The sequence below is a fragment of the Olea europaea genome, chromosome 12 (assembly GCF_002742605.1).
Source record: "Olea europaea var. sylvestris chromosome 12, O_europaea_v1, whole genome shotgun sequence".
Classification (NCBI taxonomy): Eukaryota; Viridiplantae; Streptophyta; class Magnoliopsida; order Lamiales; family Oleaceae; genus Olea; species Olea europaea.
The window spans coordinates 4,715,917-4,724,700 of record NC_036248.1 but is presented as its reverse complement, the minus strand read 5'-3'; the positions used below and the strand labels follow the sequence as shown (position 1 = coordinate 4,724,700).

The 8,784-nt window shown below is 37.0% G+C and overlaps 1 pseudogene; it reads left to right on the top strand.

Moving 5' to 3' along the window:
• Positions 1–1,968: 1,968 nt before the first annotated feature.
• Positions 1,969–8,186, top strand: LOC111406467 (annotated as a pseudogene).
• Positions 8,187–8,784: the final 598 nt, after the last annotated feature.

Here is an 8,784-nt window from a genome sequence, read left to right as displayed (position 1 = left end):
AATTGAAACAGAGAAATTGACAGAACAGTTCCAAGCTTTCGAGAGGTTGGATCTCTCCCCCCCCCCCCCCCCCCCCAAATTACATTTATAGAGAATTTACTAGTTTTCTATTACAATTTTACCATTTTGCTAACTGACTACGGAATACTCTAGAATAGTGAATGAATAACAAACTTGTATTGGAATATATTATTAGAGGTGGAGGTCTATCATTACCCGCCGCCCCAAAAACCACCTTGTCCTCAAGGTGGGAGTGTGGCTTGACTTTGAAATTCGAAATTTTGTATAACTGAATCACTTCTTCGATAAGAATCCCAACGAAGGCACATGTCGAAATGTCATATTTTAGTCCAAATGCAGTTAAAAAGTTCTTGTGCCGACCACCAACTCTTAGAATATTATTCATACAAATCCCATAACTGGTTGCACCCCTTTGCGGGTTTTCCAATTTTTGAACCTGACAACCCGAAATCAATTTGTAGCTGATGGCATGTGTGTAAGCTTCAAGATAATTCTACCCCTTCTTCGTTACAGGAGTTGTGCCTTTGGTTACCGTCGCAATGTATAATTGGCACGTGTTCCAAGTGCATGGAGCAATGACAAATTGGTCGGCCTGGGTGTCATATGTCTGAAGTAATTTAACTTCCCAATTTGGATCATCATAGCACGCAGTCACTCGTTCATCCGGGCATCTTGACATTCTAACCCAGCTGGCTGGTATAATTGACCCAATGGACGTTTCCACCATAAATCCATTAAAGAAAGGCAGTGCAGTCTCTTCCTCTCTTAAGACCAAATCGGATGGATTATCACACCCAAACCCCGACATTTTCAAGCGTTGATTTCCATTTTCCGACCTCCCAGCTTCCTGATGGCGCATAGAACCCTCTGTACCCTCCCCAGTCTCATTATTCCTTTGGCCATTTCCCTTTGTTGTCTGGGATGCGATTCCCCTCATTTTCGTTGCTGGACGAGGTACATTAGATGCTATAGATTTGGAATTTACGGTGAGAAGCGAGGGATTCTGCTGAAGCTAATAATAGGAAAATTGTGGGCTGTAACTTACGGATGGGTGGAGCAGACTGTGTTTATTTTTATTCGGGCCAAAATTCAGTTGGATTTCTTTCACCTGTTGGGCCAATTCCAGAACGACGCCCATCGATTACTTTATATGAAATTTAGCCATAAATTCCAGCCCATTATGTTCCCCTTTCTGGACTGTTGTCTTCATCTCCTCCATCGTGTTGAAAGTAAAAGATCCATAGGTTCTGAATCTCCCAGAGTCTGGGTTCTCACCATCAAGGAGTGGCACCTCTAAGCGCCTGAGTTTTGATTCAATTTTGGGACTTCTCTCCTTAACCCGCCTTTTAGCATTTGAGGCAGTCTCTAGATTTTCAGAGAGACTCAAATAATGGCACTCGTCTGTTGTCTTCTCCTTCTCCCTATGCTCCGCCATGGCAGATTTCTTCTCCTCTGGCAACAGTCCTTCTCCACCAACTTTGTTTACCTCAAATTTTTGTGGACCTTCAGAGTCGGTTGCAGCCGCTGTCAATTCTGCTCGCCATGGCTTCCCACTGTTGTTCTTGTCTTCTACAACTGCGCCCGCCTCATCTGACTTAGGCAGAAATTCAGAAGTAATGGAAGGCTCCGATGAGTTTTCTCCTATGGAAGGCCGAAATCTGCCTATCATCCCCTCTTTCAATTCCCTCCAAGTTTGCACGGGTCAACGGTGATCTAGCCATTGAAACCACTCCCAAGCTTCACCATCCAAACATGCAATAGCAGCTTCCACCTTTTCCCTCTCCAACAATTAATTCCTTGTGAAAATCTCTTCTGCTTTCCATAGCCACCAATCTAGATTTCCCTCGTAGAATATTGATATGTTTAGTCGACCTAGTGAATCCAATCCCGAATCCTTTGCTCAGTCTCCTCCTTGTTGCAGCATTATGTGATCAAATTGCTGGAATAATGGGCTCCATTTCTCCTCCAGTTCCTTGCTGAATTTAGTTTCCATCTTCCTAGAATCGAGTGCTCTGATACCAGTTGATAGGAACCCGAGCTGGTGCTGGTTCTGCAGAGGATGAATCAGCTGCTGTAACTACCGAAGAGGCTTTTTCTCTACTGAACTGCTAAATATCTGTTGTTCTGCTGTGCTGTAGATTAGTTAGGCAATCGATGTGTAAATTGGAATATGTATGTAGAATTGAAGCTATAGAACTATGGATAATTTTTACTTAAGTGTATATGAAAATAAAATGTTTATTCATGTAGTAATTGAAACCGAGAAATTGACAGAACAATTCCAAGCTTTCGAGAGGTTGGATCTCTCTCCATTTGGTTTAACCAATTACCCAATATTTTCCTAAATGAATATCCCAGCTCCCCCCCCCCCCCCCCCCCCCCCCCCCATTACATTTATAGAGAATTTACTAGATTTTAATTACAATTTTACCCTTTTGCTAACTAACTACGGAATACTCTAGAATAGTGAATGTAGGAATTGGTTCAAATTATTAACAAAAAATTGAAAAATGAAAAGGTGTGACTATGTGTCAATTTCGACCAAATATTCGGACTTAATCCAATGGTCAAATTATAAAAGTAAATAGACCAACTTATTCTCCTCGTCGAGTAGATTGTCGTGGTATATTTGGAATCTCGAAATCAATTCCGGATGACTGAGAAATTGCAGAGCAAAGTTGGAAGAAATGAAGTGTTGCAACTTTTCGAAAGGATTCAGGTTTTGGCCAAGTGTTGCAACTTTTTTGAAAGGGTGCATGTCTTGGCCCACACTGCTTCATTTGCACCCTTTCTACATTTATAAATAGAACCCTATGAACATGATTTTGGATACACCAATTGCATTGAACATTCATTCTCCTCTTGCAATTCTCTCATTTCTAGTTCTATAGCATTTCATACATTTCCTTTGTAGGGAGAAAATTCTGTCAAAAGTTCGTCGATTTCTTGTCGTTTGAAGTGCTGCTACCACAAGTTGTGAGTCCATTGTATCTTAGGAGACAAGTGTCATTCACCGTGAGCACCATAGCGGGGCAATTTGTCTTAAGGAAAGAGATAACGTCTCGTCTTGGATTATTCTCTATTTCTACTTCTCCTTAATCCTTGATTTGCATAATCTTTATATCGAAACTCTATCCAAATTTTCATTTATATAAATTGTGTTTTGATCACGCTCTTGCAGGTTAAAACTGGTCAAACAAATATATCAAAAATCAACCCTTATATAGCCCTTTTTATAAGTCGTCTCCAACAGTGAATGAATAACAAACTTGTATTGGAATATATTATTAGAGGTGGAGGTCTATCAAACTGTTGGAAGAATCAGTTAAACATGTGGCTGAAACAGGAAAAGTCTATGTGCATGGCTATCTTGATGTATATGACAAGCCAGTACTAATAGTGGAAGCATGCAAGCATTTCCCTGAGGTAATTCTCCGCTGATGTTTGTTTTGGTAGAACTTAAGAAAGTTTCTGCCAAAAAAACCAGGATTATGAGGGAATCATTTCAGTTCTTTTCCTTTGGTCGATGAACTTTGTTATGAAGGTTTAAATTTAACTTGTATTGCGATCAAATCCAAATTGAAACTTTTTTCACTCTTCTACATCAATTAGATAGTAGCCAGTGATTCATGTTCGTCAAAATCCCGCAAGAGTACGGGTTCATTGTACAAGTAATAATCGTGATGAGAGAGTTATCGTCCCATAGGGAATAAGGATCAATTTTAGTATATTGGATATATTTAAATTCGAGTTTGTAACCAAAAGATGATCGAATGAATAATTAACTAATTTTTATAACTAAAACTTATTAAATCAATGAAAATTGGTTAAAAAATCAAATGTGCAAACGTATTGGATTTCCGATGCCATTGATCAATTCTTAGTTCTAATTCTCAACCAGTAATTATTATCTTAATTATGCAATTGTGACGATCGATAATTACACTATTATTTATTATTCTTTCCCAAGATATAATAAACTTATGGTTTCCACGAGACGATCATATTCCTAGTCCGAATTCATATGGCAAACATGCATTGACATTTAGGATGATCACATCTGATCGCACACGCCACAAATATTATTCCTAACATTTATTATCCGTGTGTTCCAATAACAGTGTTCTACCTATCGTGAGTTTTTCAACACTACGAATAAGCAACTTCTTGTCCTAATGGTGCGCAAATATTAAAATAATAGAAATAGGCATATTAATGGAATTACAACGCAAGAATTAACATAAAAACATAGGTCTCAAATTAAAACTAAAAATTAAACAATTTTGTCATCATCCAATACATGAAATTATTTAGCCTAACATAATGTTGGGATTAAACAAATAAAAGTGGAAAAACATCACCGAGATTTGATGGAACGTGATTAACTTGTAAAGGCCAAGCGTGTATGTAATTTTTTCCAATTTCTATGCCTTTTGCCGTGTGTAATTTCACCCTTGCAGTCACCAACTTTGTATCTAGATTAAATAATTCAGCCACCCAATGTGTATATCCATTCCATTCCAGCAGCTCAAATTTTTTTCTATCTTCTCCAATAAATACCAGGTAGCCGCAATTCCTTTTCAATTTCTCCACTTTCTTTTCCGCTCAAGCTACTGTTATTGTTTTGTGTATGTATAATTTAAGGCAGCAACCAGTTTGTATTTTTTTGTCAACTCCCCTCCAATCTGCTGCCCAATTATATGTGTGAATCCCTCAACAATTTCCCAAGCAGCTGCCTTTTATACTCCAACCGTAGCGGACGTCTTCCACCCCAATTTTCTTCCCAGCCATTTTTCTCCTTTCTGTCGACACCAATCTGTAAATACAAATAATAGAATTCAACCCCCAGCCGGCAGCCCCTTAATGTGTGTGTGTGTGAATTATAATATTGCCTCCCCAAAAGCTCTCTGTAGGAGCATATATATACTTCCAATCAGTCGAGTAATTTTATTCACAAAAGTATTCCATCCCTAATTTCCAAACTGTCGTGTGTAATTTTATATGGACAAATCTAATTGGGCCACCCACTTGTATTATCAAAGTTCCATATGTAATTTAATTGCACGTAACTTCCAATCCAAGTAAAAGTCTAGTTAAGGTCCATTATGGTGGTATTTATTTCCAAGTCCTCAATTTTCATCCAAAGGCCAATTTAATACACGCACTTTACATTTTGTCATTTTCGCCCGCTTTTGCTTCTTTCCTTCACTTCCTTTTCATTCATGGAAATTCACCTATTAAACGTAAAATATAACAATTTAGAATATAATTTGCTAAAAAACTATCAAATATCACTATTTTGGAGTTCCGAAAAGTGTATAAAATACACTTATCAATTCATGAATTATTGAACTTTTATAAAATATAACTACAGTGTAGTTGTTTCCTCAACAGTTAAGGTCAATGATTATCGAGCTATTTGCTGCTGTCGGTAACTGCAGAGTAAAGGGTTATTCTCTACTTGAGCTTATACTCACTTTGAAACTGTTTCCATCTCGTTATATTTTTCCTCTCATGCTCTCCGTGAATTCCTGACTCAAGATGGATATGTCTTTCTGGTTTACAGTATTATTGTCTTTCCTCACGAACCTCAGTAGCAGAACTTTACTTGCCCTGTGCACATTTTGTAGAGCCTTCAAGATGAGGAAATATGTCAGCACCTTTCTTTATGAAATTTCATTTCTATTTTTAAACATTATTGAGAACTGAGCTTGGGTATTGATGTTATTCTTCATATACCTGAACGCAGGAGTACGATCATCGTGAAAGCTCTGTGTTTTTCTGATTGAGGAGGCACTGAGAAAACTACCAGATGGGAAAGAGGAAATACTAGGAATATTTGATCTCCAGGGGTTTGGGATGCAAGATGCAGATATTAAGTTCCTAACTTTCCTGGTAATTTCCAAGGCCTATACTATCTGCTGGCAAATAATAATAATAATAATAATAATTATTATTATTATTATTATTATTATTATTATTATTATTATTATTATTATTATTATTATTATTTCATGATGATCAGCTTATTGAAATTTTAATTTTATCGGGGAACCTCATAATCTTTTGAGGGTTGGCTAAGAAAATTGAACAAAATTTCATGTACATTTTTTTACTTCCTCTTTAATTTGCACCCACCATACAATCACTATTGCTATATATCTGCTTCAATATAAAAATGAGTTGAGTTTACTGATTGCACTGTCACTGATGACGCTACAGCTGGTCCTTCAGAGTTTCATCTTCATAGAACCAGTTGCATTTTGTTCCTTCCTATTTGTTGTTAATTATGCTCTCAGAACTTCTAGCCAGGATAGGCCTCGGGCATGTTTCTAAGCTTGAAACTTATTTTTAAGTGACTTTTTTTGCCAAAAGAAATTTTTTATTTTTTTTTATTTTTCATTACAAAAACTTTCTTTTCAAGCATAGCTAATGAACAAATGCAGATATTTTCAGCTCGGAAGATTTCTCATTTTTATTGTTTTGGGTGGAATCTTCATATTATTAATACTCAATGAAGTGGTCTCTGTGTCAATGTTCTTCCAAATGTTGAATTGCAATACACCGTTTCTTACCAAAGGCATAGTGGATGTTCTAAGTTCACTTTCTCCATTTTGAACAGTTTGATGTATTTTACCACTAATATCCAAGGCGATTGGGTGAAGTCCTTTTCGTGGAAGCTCCTTTTGTATTCAAACCAGTTTGGCAACTGGCAAAGCCGCTCCTAAAATCATATGCTTCACTGGTAAAGGATTGCCTAATCTATTCAATTCTTGGTTCTGAAAGCTGTTTCTGTTTTGTGTTATTGTACACTCTTACATCTTAACTCTGCTGCTGTTGTTGCTGCTCTGAGCTGTTATGTTTGAACTCAATGCTTTCTCTCGTCTTTGTTTTCCATTTTTATGAATTACCATATTAAGAGAAAGGTACTAAAAATTAACTTCTGATCTCAGCCACACGTCTAAGCTTAAAAGTTAATTTTAAGTAACTTTTTTCTGAAAAAAAGTTATACCAAAAAAAAGTGACAGTAGCTTCTAGTTCAAAAACTTGCTTCTTTAAAAGTAATGCGCAACAAGCTGCGTATTACAGCTTACGGGGAGAAGTTTTGCTTTATAGACAGCTTCTATTCCTCGTCACTTCTTTCCAATGACTAGCTTTCTTGACTTACTTTCCTTGCAAGTACTTTGTCCAAACATGCTCTAAATAGTTCATCCGAAGTTCATCAAAAAGAGTATTTCATATGGTTTCTTCTTGCTTGCTTCCCCATGTTTCCCATTTTATTTCCTTTAACAGCCTACTGTAGTTATAATCTACAATATCAAAACTTTTTCTCATGCCAATCACCCCCTCCTTGTGAATACTGAATATATTTCAGTAATAGTTCTATATTTCTTTTCAATTAATACATAACATCATTCACTACTTATTCAAATGCACATGCAACTGGCAGTCCCAAAGCTTATTTCAATATTTAGTTAGTCTTCAACTCATTCCTACACTCTGAGATCCTAAGGTCATGCCTTAGTCCGAAGGGCTAGAGGATCTCACTATCCTATTAAGAAAAGTGACGCCCCATTGAATTCCACGCTATCCAAAATCCTGGTAAACATACGAGCTTTGAATTCTACTCCAAGGTTCGGTACTCTGCTGACATTTGTTATACTGTGTCTTCCCCACCCCCGTACTTAAAAGTCAGTTCCGATTCTAGGAACATGCATAACATAAAGAAGTTGCTCAGTTTTATCATACATAAAGTGTTCTTACCCAACTCACTTTAATATGGTTTGATGCGATTCGTTGCTAATGTTTTGTAGGCAAGATTTTGCTCGGTAAAGACTGTAACAGAGGACTATTTTACAGCAGATACCATTCCTTCTAAATTTAAAGAATGAAGACACAAAGATGTACATGGTATGGAAGGCTTTGATGGTCATGAATGTAGTGAACATTATAGAAGGTTTATCTGTTTTCAAATTGAAACTGACAGCATACTGTATGATCAGAATTTTACACTGATAAAAGCGAGTTACATACTTCCAAAATAACTCAGAAAATGAAAGGGGATACCATCTAATTCTTCTGACCAAACATGTCAAGATGAGGGCAGAACTTGCTCCTGTGTAAAAGCTTCATCAAAGAGAGAAACTTTTGACTACAATACACCTTTAAAGGGCAAATATTACATAAATGCTACCTTTCGTCTTAAAATTTGTCGATTTTATCACGTCAATACAATCCACCATAGTCTGGAGTTACATGGAAAAATATATGAATCAATTATACAAAAAAGGAACACAACTTGTAAGCTACCTGTAAGCATAGCCAAACATATTCTTAGTTAGGCTGGCGTTTGTGACATAAATATGAAGGCAATGATATGTTGGCTGCAGCAACCTTTCTGCCAGGCATGGGAACCTTAATCTGACTGTAATAAACTATGAAGAGAAGGATTAAAAACACAGCAAATACAAGTATAGGAGAGGATATCATTTCTTTCATTTTCAATGTTAAGATGCCATTTTCGGATTTGTTATTATTAAGCCACAAGAATTCTCCTTCTACTAGTGCAGCTCCTAATGTCCAAGAAACATCTCCGGGTCCAAAAATTATTTCCATACCGCTCATACACAGTGCATTTTCGACAAGTGATGCCAAATAGGGGACTCAAAAACAATACTGCCTGTTGATGCTTGTTTGATCTGCCCGTGATTTAGAACATACCTGCTGGCCTGATTCCCACATCTTTGTAATGTTTGCTCTCTG